Below are 13,984 nucleotides of genomic sequence, written 5' to 3' on the forward strand. Positions count from 1 at the left end.
TGTGGTACATTTACACAATGGAGTACTACTCAGCTATTAAAAGGAATGAATTTATGAAATTCCTAGGCAAATGGATGGACCTGGAGCGCATCATCCTGAGTGAGGTACACAATCACAAAAGAACTCACATAATATGTACTCACTGATAAGTGGATATTAGCCCAGAAACTTAGTATAGCGAGATATATGTTACAATTTGCAAAACACATGAAACTGAAGAAGATCGAAGACCAAAGTGTGGACACTTTGCCCCTTCTTAGAATTGGAAGCAATCACTCATGGAAGAAGTTACAGAGACAAAGTTAGGAGCTGAGACAAAAGGATAGACCATCTAGAGACTGCCATATCCAGGGATCCATCCCATAATTAGCCTCCAAACGATGACACCATTGCATATACTAGCAAGCGTTTGTTGCAAGGACTGTGATATAGCTGTCTCTTGTGAGACTAGGCCGGGGCCTAACAAACACAGAAGTGGATGCTCACAGTCAGCTATTGGATGGATCACAGGGCCCCCAATGGAGGAGCTAGAGAAAGTATCCAAGGAGCTAAAGGGATCTGCAACCCTGTAGGTGCAACAACATTATGAACTAACCAGTACCCCAGAGCTCTTGACTCTAGCTGCATATGTATCAAAAGATGGCCTAGTTGGCCATCACTGGAAAGAGAGGCCCATTGGACAGGCAAATTTTATATGCCCCAGTACAGGGGAATGCCAGGGCCAAAAAAATGGGAATGGGTGGGTAGGTGAGTGGGGGGGCGGGAGAGGGTGTGGGAGGACTTTTGGTATAGCATTGGAAATGCAATTGAGGAAAATACTTAAAAAAAAAAAAGAAAGAAAGAAACAGCAATTCAATGTGAGTACTGCCTGGAACCACAACCGTGAAGGCTGGATAGACTTATCCAGTGAGGACCTATATCACTAAATAACAAGAGAAACTGAGAACCTGCTCAGATCTTGAAGTGAGATAGAGAAATGAGAAAAACTGCATTGAGGACTGGGTCACGAATCTGAATATCAAGGCATGTGACTTAGCAATAAAAACCTAAAGAAAAAAAAAAACATGTAGAAAATTGAACAATTAGGTCTAAGATGAATCGCTGTCAGATTGTTTTTCCTGAACCTGGGCTCCTCTCCCTGGGCTCTCACTGAGCTCACACACACTTGCTGACTGGTAAGGACTTGTACCTCATTATGTGTCCTTTTCTCTGATGTCAGAACAATTGACTTAGCCAGAGTTAGTGTTTTGATCTCCTGCCACAGAGGCTTCGGATGTTGCAAGTACTACTCAAATATTTGTGCAAACAATAAAGGACCAAATGAAAGTCCAGCTAAAATAAACAAATGCTATCCATGCCACTGGAGAACCCTGCCTGGTCCTCTCCTGGCTTTGCAATTTCCCATCAGCTAAACTTCCTTTTCTTTTCCCATTAGTGCAGTGGAGGGGCAGTCCCTACCTCAGGGTACAGTCAAGCAGAGCTGTCTTGGATCCCTTGAGAATGAAGGGATCTAATTTTCAAGGTGTCGTTTCTTGCTGCCTCAGAGGCTGAGCAGCTGATGAATTCTCCAAGAACATTTCCTATTTTCCTTCATGGGTGCACTGGAGAGGTGAGCTGGGCTGGTCACTCTGTCTTCCTTATCTGTAATGCTGTGGTTAAACATCATTGGTCTGACCAGTTAGGGATGAAGGGCAGGCTGAGGAGAGAGAAGGTCTGATGCACGGAACACATCATTTATCTTCCCTAACTACTCCTTACTAGGGGGTAGCAGTGGTACAGAGATTAGCAGCCTTAGAGGCCATTTCCCAGATGATTTACAGGAGAGAAGCCCCTCTTTAGGATTTACATTCCCAGAAGGTCGAGGTTTCTAGGCTCTGTTGAGGCCCTCTAAAAGCAAAGTCATGCTCCTCCTGGTCAAAAGAATAGACATAAAATTTTACCTATTGCCCTGATAGTTTAAGCTATACAAAATATTACACACTACTGGCTCCTTTAGGGACAGTGGTTCTCAACCCTCTCAAAGCTGTGACCCCTTAATACAGTTCCTTATGTTGTGGTGACCCCCAAACATAAAACTATATGTTTGTTACTTTATAACTGTGATTCTGATACTGCTGTGATTCATAATGTAAAATAAATATCTGCTATGCAGGCTATCTGCTATGTGACCACTGTGAGTTGAGAACCATTGTTTTAAGAGTTAACCCAGCTGTACCTGTCAATCATTTGGAGCCCAATCTCCAGGATTGCTGGTTCCCCTGAAGAAGGAAGGAGTAACTATTCCCTTAATGTGATACTATACTTATTTACTTCAGCAGCCCCTTGCTAACTTAGACAGACACTAGGCTGTGTTTCCATTGGGGTAACACTGCAAAGTCTCTTCCCTCTGAGTCCCAAACCTTTAACCTTTTCTTTCTTTTTATTTTCTTCTTTTTCTATCCACAATTCTTTCAGATTCTGGCCAAAAGTCCCTTGCTGGAATTCTGCTCTTCCTCTGAGACTACCCTCTCACCTTCCATCACACAGCTGCTCGCCAACCTTTATTGCCCTTTTCTCCCTCCTCCCGGCTGCTGCCAAGATTTGCAAGCTTTCCAGGTACATCCTTCTCCTCTAAAACTCGAATGAAATTCTCCTTGAGCTTCCTTTTTAGTCTGTCTTTAAGGGATTTTATTGACAAGATTAAACCCAATAAGAAAACCTCAGTTTATCCCAGACATTCCAGGTTAATCTAACAATGGTTTTGCTAAGAAGAAACCATTTAAATGGTGACTTAATTGATTAACAAGCCTTTTATATTCTTTTAATAAAAGCAAAAACCACGTAGTATTCACTTTGGTACAAAGTTTATATGTTTTCTTATTTAGACTTTTCAGCAGAATTGACATCTGTAATTCTCTCTTTTCCATGTGTATATGTGTGCCTTTCTCTGTCTGTCTGTCTGTCTCTGTCTGTCTGTCTCTGTGTCTCTCTCTCTGTCCCGTCCCCCCCACCGCTCTCTGTACGTGCATGTGTGTAATGAACTGTATATACACACATGGAGTCCAGAGGTTGACTTTGGGTATTATTTTTCTACACTGCTCTCCACCTACTTGTTGCAACAAGGTCACTCTGAACTCGGTGCTCACCATTTCAGTCATTTCAGCTAGACTGTCTGGCCAGAAAGACCCAGAAATCTGCCCATCCCTGTCTCACAGCACTAATATGTACAACTATGCCCAGCCATTTTCCATGGGTTATAGGGTTCTGAGCTCAGGTACTCAGACTTACAGAGGGAGCAGTTTACCCACTGAGACATCTCCCTAGCTCCCTGTGTCTCTATTACAGATGTTATAACTGCATCTCTGAGACATTAATCTGTCCTTTGTAAGTTGCAGAACTCATATGTCCAGAGCTAAGAATGACATGCTGGTCCCTTGACCTCAAAACTCAGGCTCTCCTCCTGTGATTTCTACTTGGAGGGAATACACTGATGGCTTCTACAGGCTGCTCAGTCAGTCGCAGAAACTTCTTAATGGAACCTCTCCCCTCTTCTGGATCTATCTACATGAGTTTGGAAAAGCTATGATTTTGTTGTGATGGATGAAAATGGTTTGATGATTCTGTATGCTATGTTGGTAAAAGCAGGCTCTACCTGCATCAAACATCTGTTCATTCCTCATCACAGTATTATTCTAAGACTGCATAAAAATGCAGACGAGGGCAGACAATTTTAGCCCACAACAATTTTCAATTTTAGAACACTTTTGCAAATGATGCTGGAAGAGGTTCATATTCCACGTGGAATAGATGAGGACATTTTGTTCCTACTGAAAAAAAAAAAAAAACCGGGATAAAAGGAGAGTGAATCTAACTTTTGCTTTAGAAACGTTAAAAGGTAGCTTATGTGTACCATTCAGCCATTAACTTTGGGTACCCTTGTACACAAGGCTAGGCATTGCAGAATTAAAGGAGAAAAGAAGAGTCCTGCCTGGTGTCAGTTGACTGGGTAAGCATAGTCACAAGAAACAGAATTCCCTTCAGACCAGTTTGAGGTCTTTTCCTAGCTATGTCACAGGTGGCTGGTGTTTCCATGTCAAGGCTCTCCATAATGTCACCTCATCTCTGCTCCACATGTCTTCTTCATTCTCTAGGAAGCACAACTCCTATTAGTTGACTGACATGCACACTATGGGGAGATGTAGGCAACGCAAATGCTGTGAAGGAGGCTTACCACTCATCCCGAAAGGAGGGAAAGTTATTCATTAATTTTCTGTCTGGCTCTGCTCATGTCTTTAATACTTTAATACTTTTACTACCCATGTCTGAACCCTGTCTACACTACTCACCAGTTGACTTTAGCTAACTATTGTACCTTAGGCCCCTCTGTTAGAAATGGTAACAGTGACTTCAATCCTGCACTGCCTGGTAGGAATAAATGAAAGAATTCATGCATTGCATGGCAGGTTCCCAATCAATGGTGGTTGTTATAGTTTGTGGGAGGTCTGGCTTTGAACTAGTGAGCTATTTTCCAGAGGGAACTGTAGAAGAGGAGCAATGGTGCAGCAGGAGAATGGACCTCAGGAGAGGTACTGAGAGCAGAGGTGAGGAAGATTCTGGGGATGACACCAGCAAAGCAGGGCTCAGAGAAAGGAATCAGCTTAACAGAAAGGGAGCTGTAGGATTCATTATGGTAGACTTTCTTCTTGCTGCTATACTCTCAGGTTCTGACATAAGCACACTATACTATAGTGACTCAACAAATGTTTTTATATTAAGAAACTACTGGATGAATGACAGGGAGGTTCAATGCCAGAACATGGAGCACTGTGAAAGTAAATGGCACTGAGACAGTTGGAACTATGCGATACAGAGCTGTAGACACGACCTGATCATGCTATGACAGGATTTAGGGTCATAGGCAGGTAAACTGATCAGGTAATATCCCTAGTCCTACCACCATTATCACCACCATCATCACCACGAGCACCAATAGCACCACTAGTACCAGCACTACCACCAGCATCACCATTCCCATCACTAGTACCAATACTATTACCATTACATCACTGCCCATCACAGTCCCTACTACCCCATTATCACTACCACCATCACCAACGCCACCACTATCAAAGCACTACCTCCATAGTCATCACATGATTTGCTGGTATTTTTTAATGAAAACACTTTGGAAGGATATTCTGTATCCAATTGTCCTGCTTTATCAAATTCTTATAGTCTTCCTGCTTTATTTCTATCATTACCCTTACTTACTGGGCACTAGGAAATGGACACTAAGAGATTAGTGACCTTTCTGAAGTTTTACATGTCTAGGAGGTAGAAGAAATATGAATCAACTCAGATATGCCTGGCTCCATGCAGTGTTGTGCCTATAATACCTGTGACATATGCAACCTCTGAGCTTCCCAGATGGCAGCTAAAGTCTCATTCAAATTGGAGTATATGACACATCTTGTCAGAGTCACACCAACGACTCAGGGAGTCGATGGTAGTCATCTATGGGTAGAGGAGGATGGCTTTGGCTATGAATTCAAGATAGATAGGTCTCTGATATAACTGTGCAAAGTAAGAAGTAGGGAAAGGGTAGAGCCCCCAGGTCCACACTCTAGCACTCTCCTACTGTAGCTTTATTGTGCCTAGTTATCTACAGAATGATATTTGCATACTATGTTTTTAAAATCCAAAGCACCAGGAAAGTCTGTGTGTGTGCCGCTAATTGTGTTGAGTTACAGCCCTTGTCTAGGCTCACCAGGCTGTTTTTCTAAAATCATAACCAATATGTAGATAATCATATCCCAGGGGAGTTATCCATCCCTCACCCATCCATCATCTATCCATTTAAAGAGAAGAAAGAATTACTGAAAATACAGTATGTTGCACAAACAACCTAAACAGACCTATTAATGAACACCTCATTTTTGAAAAATATCTCTTGGGAATATTCCTTTAAAGCTCAAAGAATTAACTGGAGAAGAGCTAGAATGAACAGAAAAGGGTCCCATTATTCAGATAGGTTAATGCAATAGTAAAAATATGTGCAATTGCTATTATGTTATATGCCATAGGCCATTCCACATTTGAATTATTTGGGTTCACAATAAAGGTACTCTTTGTTTTTCTTGGCTTAGAGATAACTGGTTGATCTAGGATCTATGGGTAGAGATATAAGAAGATCACCAAGAAACATAAATAATCTGGGGGAGGAGTGAAACAGACACTTTGTCCTGATTGGTTCTTTATATAGAAGATAATGGATGGTGATGGGGTCTTTGGCCACCCTCCAGTCAAGAATTTGCTTCCACCATCCGAATCCAGGTGGACTTTATGACCAATGAAAAAGTGTTGGGGTGATTCTTAAAGACCCCAAGACATTGTGAGCTTGTATTTTCTGAGTCTTACAGATCTCTGAGATCTCTAAGCTATCACATGTGTAGAAGTTTGTCTTACTGAATGACCACTCTTCAATACCAGTCTATCTAAGCCCAACCTTCTAGGTACTCCACCAATGTGGACATTAGAGTAAAGCCATCTGGTATTCTAGACATGTCCATGTAGTAATTAATATTAAAAAATCCTAGTGTGGGGTTTCTACCCACCTTATACCATTTATGTTCTTGGATGAAAGACATACACAGCCTTTAATTTTTAAATATGCCCTATGCAGCACAATAGCTGGGCAGCTGCCTACCCTCCCTGCTGTTAGAATCTACCTTTCTACTGATAACCCCAAGCCATCACTCACTATTTACTATGTTCCATCTGAACTGCTCTCAACTCCTGCCAGGCAGCCCTCTGGGCCATGTTTTTGGTCCCTAGCCCATTGCGCCCCTCTCTGTCTCTCTCTGTCTCTCTCTGTCTCTCTCTGTCTCTCTCTGTCTCTCTCTGTCTCTCTGTCTCTCTCTCTCTCTCTCTCTCTCCCTACCCCTCCCCTCCCCTCCCTCTCATTTCTCTTCTCTCTTGTTCTTCTATCCTATGGCAGCTTCTCTCTTCCCTTCCTCATGGCATTTTCTCTGACTCAAGCCCACAAATTCAACCCTACCTATCTTCAGCTATTGGCTGCGGGCATCTTTATTCACCAATCAGAATTAACATGGGTCCACAGGCTAAGTTCAGAATCCAGGTCTTGGGGTTGCACTTAGTATTACAATAGAGAATAAAAGGCAAAACTTCAACACACGTGTTCCAAACTAAAGTCCACTCTGCTGTTTTGGTACATGGAGCAGAAGGCTAATTCAGCTTATACTTGCCAAAGTTCTTATGCTATGGAGTTAAAAAAAAATGGCTCCATTGTTTTAAAACCCACTCACTTTTAGAGTGATATGTGTTTTCAGCAATAAGTAACTATAACAACCTTCCTACTTTTTTCTAAGTTCTGGAGAGTTTTAAGTGTTGATCAAATGTGGACAGTGTTTCTGGAGAGAGAATGTTAAACTAGCACACCAGAGTGTTTAGGGGCAGCTATGGCTCTGAACATGAAGCTATGTAGACTGATGCCTTATTCTCATCAGCTCAAACATAACAAGTTATCCTAGCTGCATATGAGCCCTTCCTTGCTTAAGGGAATAGAATTGAGTGATCCACAACCTTAATGATCTGGAGTTCTAGAGGAGAAAGGGCAACTCTTCATACCAAGATTCTGGCTAGCCCCTCTTTCTTGTGTAGGTCTTGTCCAGGGTGCTGGATGTATGATGGGATTAGCTTCTTGGTCAGAGGGATTGGCTCATAGGGTGGGAGTGGCTTTCCTCTCCTCAGCCTTCTCATTACATAGGAATTCTTAGGTCTAAGAGGAGATCTGGGTTGTTGTTTTGTTTTGTTTTAAATTCTATATCAAAATGAAACATTAAAAAAAAAAAGAAATACCCCTTTGCCAATATAACAGTTGTAAAGAATCATGCTGAATACATTCTAATGCCTTCTCTAAGTATGTATTGGTTATTTACTCTGTATCTTACATTTGAAAGTAGGGACTAAGAGACAACACTGTTCTCAAGAGCGTATGGCCCTTTATGATTAAGGCTTGCAGGAAAACCGCAATGCTGGCCAAGAAGTACCACATGGAGGACAATGACAGGGCAGTAGAAGGCCATGGGAGACAGGACATAGAGACAGCTGTGTGGAAGAGTCCAGACAATATGGTATATCTGTCACTTTTCGTGTTACTGAGATAAAAACCTCACTGGTCAAAAAGATGAAGGAAAGAAGAGTTTCTTGGGGCTCATGATTGGAGAGGACAGTTCACTGTGGTAGATACAGTACTGCAGCAGGCGCATAGGCAATTGGTCTCATATCTGCAGTCAAGAAGCAGAGGCCAGTGAAGGTTGGTAGTCTTCTGCCTCTCTTTGTCACATGGTCTTGGAGTCTGACCTGTCCCATGCTACCATCCACATTTACAGCAGGTCTGCCTTCCCACCTCTCTTACAGACATGACCTGAGGGTTTCTTCTGGCTGCTTTCCAGTGCCATCAAGGTGACTATCGATATTAACCATCGATATGTAGACGTGAACTCTGACAGTTCCTATAGACCTTCAGATACTGAGTGTATGGTTTAGCCTTGGAGACTTCAGCGGTCACAGCAGTGGAGAGGGTGAGAAATTCAGATTCTTTGTGGGCATCCTGTATCCTGGGGAATGTGTGTGCATGAAGGTGATCCTGACAGATCTCACCAGCTGCCTCAGAAATGAGTGATGGTTTCTGCTCTATTGCTTAGGGGCCTGGAAATGACAGAGATGTTGAAGATCATGAGTAATTGGAGGGCTTACTGCACAGTTGCAGCTCTTTCTCTTTTAAATTCTCAAACATATATGAGAGGATTTAATTTTGCTGAGGAAAAAAAAACTGAGTCTTAAAGCAGTTAAAGGTCTTATGAAAGCCAGTCCACTAGTTAATGGCTGAAGGAGGTTCTTACTTTAGGCCAATCTAGTTCTAAACTCTCCTCTCCTCTCCTCAGAAGAACCGAAGATGGAATGAACTAAAGCTCTGTGATTAATCTGGTAGTTTGTCATTTTGCAGAGTTTTACAGTCAGCTAATCCAGGATTTAGAGGAGATTTTGAGGTCATCTCGCCCATAATTTAAAATGCCCTCGCGCTCTCCTTGTGTGAAAGGCGATTTACAAACTGACAGGAGAGAAGCTGTTCGCTCATCAGCAGCGAACATTCAGACACCAGTTATCACCAAAAATCACAGTGCATTGTACTATGGCATTCCTCATGTGGGGCACACAGACTGGAATCCCAAATTATATATTCCCTTTGATGCTGACTTTTTTATGTGGTCAAGAAGGCCAGAGGAACACATATTCACTGGTTAAAAGTCTTCACTTCTATGTTTTTAATTTTCATTTTAATGTTTTATATATATATATATATATATTCTATGTTTTCTTTTTTATAATAAAAGGCTCATTGTTTGGGAATGTTGCATCTGACAGTCCTTACCTCAGGTCTACAAGCTCTGCCAGCTCAGGAGGTCCAGGGACATTCATACTTTTGGCAGAGAGTGGTTGAAATGGACAGAGATCAAAGCCCTGCTTCATTGTAATTCATACACACCAGGCTTGAAAGTATTTGTGAGCACCCAGTGGATGTGCTATTTTCCCCACTCTATCTGTGAGCAATGCTGGAAAAGATTAAAGGGACAAAGTCTCCAAGTTTCTTTGAATTTCTTGGGAGGATGAACAGACGTGGGACAAAGTGCTATTTATTTTGAGCAGTAGATGAAGGTGCTCCGAAAGAGACATGTGCAATCCTGGGTTTATTGATATTCACCATTGTGTGTAATGGTGACACTGCGACACTCTTTCCAGGCCAATTCTAGTGCCAACCGTCACAGGGAGAATGTACCCTTGACCCTGTTAATGCCCTGCTGGAAAAGCCTTCAAGGCTCCTGATTGCCTGCAGTGTAAAATTCATTCTGTGTTAAGGAACCCTGACTGCCTCCTGACTGAGTCTTCTCTGATCATTGCCAACAATTCCAGCTCTATATTTGGGTCTGTACATGTCTGGCTGTATGCCAAAAATGTCTTCTGTCCTCTGATACATGTTGAAAAAAATGAGAGCAACTTCTAAACCATCAGTCAGAGACCTCTTTAAAGCCTCACTGGGTCCTTTGCCCTCCATCCTCAAATGACTCATGCTTTACTAGCACAGTACTACCTTCACCTGCTCCCACTACTCTATGGAGCAAAGTAGGCTGTGTTCACTTGTTCCTGTCTGTACTCCACACTGGGTTACCATCTCTGCTAGAAAGGGTAGAGTCTTCTCTTTATGCTCCCAACTAATGACTGGTACAGATTCACACCCAGTAAACCTTATTGATACATCAAACTGATGAATCGAAGTGTGGAGGCACAAGAGGGTCCTAGCAGAGTAAACCTTAACACATGTGCAAGATCAAATACTTCATTGGGAGGAAAGAAAAATTACTTGGTGCTCGTAACAATTTGGTTGCATATAATAAACACAATCACTTAGTTCATTCTTGCTTGCTTGCATCCTGATACAATGATCTCAGACGTGACTATTGACAGCTCTGTGCTGTGGTGGCTTATTCTGCTCTTTAATGAGGCAGAAAATAAAGTGTTGAGAAAGGTGTGGGCCATTTTTCCTAAGAAAATTTATGTTCCGTGTGTGTGTGTGTGTGTGTGTGTGTGTGTGTGTGTGTGTGTGTGTGACAGGAAGGGAGTCCAGACATCCAGCTGTTATCCAAGGCATAACTGTTGCCTTGGTTTACAGCACTGATAGATGGTGAGCTATGATCTGTTGTGTGAGAAGGGAAATTTTGAAGGAAGTATTTTGGAACAACTTGGCTGTGAACTTGGTCAACAGCAAGTAATTGCCTTTGGCAGGGAGGTGGCTACAAACGGGAAGACTGCTTGGCTGAATCCCAGGCATTAGTCTCTGGGGTCATTGGGATTAAATGCGGGTGTCTGATGTGTCAGTCATTTCTCATCAAGTCCTGCCTTTCTCATGGGGTAGAGTCTGTGCTAAATTCCCATCCAAGTCTAATGGTAGGAAAGAAAGATGAAAACATTCTCCCTTTATTCTCTAAAGTCCACTGTCCTCCAAACAAGCATGCCCAAATGGCGTATTATCAGAGAAGGAGGACTTTGCTTGCACAGTTCCCATCAGTTAGGGAAACCTGAGCTTCAACATCATAGGAATCCTCTCTCAGACGCTAAAGTGTTGGGGTTAGAGTGTCAATCAATGTAACTGCCTGTTTTTCCAACTGCTGGTGTGTGTGTGTGTGTGTGCGCGCGTGCGTGTGCGTGTGCGTGTGCGTGAGTGTGTGTGTGTGTGTGTGTGTGTGTGTGCGTGTGTTGTATGTGTGTATGTATAAGAGACAGGGGAAGGGGGAATAAGGGGAGAGGGGGATGGACATTGAGGCTAGGTTTGCATGTACACTTAGCAATTTAATACATTCATAGCACTAGATTTCTTTTTTTAGTCATTCAAGTATCTTATGACTAGATTCTTAGGTGAAGTTCATACTCATCTTTTCGAGTTTGTTCTTGGCATGGAAAAGAACAGAGAGACCACCTGACTCTATGTTCCATGTGTCCTGTGTCTAACAGTGGTGATTATCAGGGTAGAGATTTCTAGAATAGGAGTGTTCATTAGGATGGAAAAAAAGTGTTTAACATCATTCTACTTTCCATAACAGGTAGAGATGTAAGGCAGAGTGACAGATTTCTAATTCTCTATTTTTCAATATACCTCTCTATTTAAAGGGAAACACATGTTCGTTTGGTGGGAAAGACCTCAATTAGCATAAATTCATCAAAGGAAAATATAAAACACATACTACTACTCTTGAATTCTTTGAGTGAACTACATCATTTAGAGTTATAATTTCTTGTGTCCTTCTACGAATTTTGTGCTCATGCATCCATACGTGGGATGACCATATTGACAGATATCAGTGTCACAACAGGAAACAAATGCCATTCTTGAATTAATATAGCATCAAGAGAGTGTAGCTAATTTCAGCAGGATCATCTCCAAAGGTATTAAGACAGATCAGACTGAGCCAACCTTTCTAAGGCTATGTGATTAGTTGGTAAGAATCCTTTTATATCTCAGAAATGTAAATTCTTATGTCTTTACTGAGTAGCTTTTTGAGTTTGATATTTACTTTGTGTTTCTATATATGCTGTATATATGTATTCATGTGAGCATGAATATGCCTGGATGGGTGTGCACGTATAGGCCATAGGTTGACATTGTGTATCTTTCTCCATTGCTTTAAATAGACCTTATTTTTGAGATAGGAGCTCTCACTGAACCTGGATATCACTGATTTGCCAAAATTGGCAGGCCAGTGAGCTCTTGGGATCTGTGTTTTCACTTAAAATTTTACCAGGAAGTAAGCAAATGCCACCAACTATTGTTCATTCAGTTGTTCACCAAAACAAGATATGACTTTTGCTATTACAGTGGCATGATGAGTTTGTTGTAGATAAATTTTAGTGCACATGTACCAGTTTATCAATAAAGTTAAACTCTTGAAGAAGAATTAATGACTTAAAGAATAATTGGATTTTAATGAAGTTAGATACTATCAGACCACTGTCAGCTTTTTGATATGTCCTCAGCCACCACTGGGCATTAGTATCATTTATATCAGTTAAATGCGCACCATTCTGATAGATAAAAAAACACAAACTGTGTCTCTTTCAGTATGAGATCTATTGAACACTTATTATCCATGAAAGATTTTTGTCATGTCTATTTATAGTTAGTAACTTATAATATGTTACTTGATTTTCTATTTGAAATCATTCATATATAGAAAGCAGTAGGAATCCCTGCTTCCTTTTACCAAATGGCTGGCTAGTCTTCAAGGCAGTATTGATTGGATCAGCTCTTATCATTGGTTTAAAATATCTCCTTTAATCTTGCATGTGCCTTCAAATGTACTTGGATTTAATTTTGAGCTCTTTGAAAAATCCTGATGCTCTCTCTATTCCTTAACCACTTATTTCTATTACTACAAGTTTATAATTCATTTTTAATATTGATGTTAGTGTTCCCATTATTCACAAAGAATTTTTAAAGCTCTTTTTTCTTCTTTCTTTCTCTCTTTTTTTTTCTGTTTATGTGTATGTGTGTGCACCTTTGTGGTTTCATATGCATCATGTATATGCATGTACCTATGGGTGTTGGATTCCTTTGAACTGAAGTTACAGGCAGTCATAAGCCTCCTGTTGTAGGTGCTAGGAACAGAACTCAGGTCATCTGCAAGAGCAATAAGCACTCTCCACTACTGAGTCATCTCTCCAGCTCCTGAAACATTTCCCCAGAACTTTAAAAATACTTTTAATAAACTACAAAATTATCATACATCATACTAAAAATATACTGTTGAAATTTAGATTAACCCTTGCAAATTATTTTGAAGGCAGGCACAAAGCGTTGTGTATAAACAAACAAAACCCTAAACGGCTCCAACCGTGAATATCTGATAAAAAGATGACATATTACAATATACTTAACAATGGTTATATTATGGTATGTATCACTCAGGAGAGAAAGCATATGCTGGTCTAATCTGTCTTGCAGTGGAAGACTTTCCCCAAACAGCACTGGGAGCAGAGACAGGAGGATAGTTGGAGTTGGTGGGTTGCCAACTTACCTTCCAGATTCAATTAGAGCTCTTTCTCAACGACAAGATGGAGAGTGATAGGCAGAACAACCAATGAATTTCTTAAGCTTCTGAGTGTAAGAACAGACCCCTCCCATACACACATCATATATACATAACCTTCCATGCCATATACACATAAAGCCCCCACATGCATATAACCCCCCATGACATGTACATAATCTCTTCCCATGCACAAAGCAAAAGTATGTCACAGAGGACGACAATATTCAATGTCTAGTCTCTGTGTGTATGCAACATAAAGAGGTATAATAGGACCTGATTAAACAAGAAATGAGAACAGAAATGCATGCAAATGATAAAGACACAATTTAGGGTTGTGGTTA

General features: G+C 41.2%; 1 long non-coding RNA gene across 1 annotated transcript; it reads left to right on the plus strand.

Annotated features, from left to right (window-relative positions):
* Positions 1-1,139: 1,139 nt before the first annotated feature.
* On the plus strand, positions 1,140-8,715 carry Gm35890. Its single transcript, XR_381292.2, has 3 exons — positions 1,140-1,609; positions 2,455-2,595; positions 8,419-8,715. It is a non-coding gene; the product is annotated as a predicted gene, 35890 (long non-coding RNA).
* The last annotated feature ends 5,269 nt before the right edge of the window (positions 8,716-13,984 follow it).

This window comes from Mus musculus, chromosome 12 (assembly GCF_000001635.26).
Source record: "Mus musculus strain C57BL/6J chromosome 12, GRCm38.p6 C57BL/6J".
NCBI classification, from domain to species: Eukaryota; Metazoa; Chordata; class Mammalia; order Rodentia; family Muridae; genus Mus; species Mus musculus.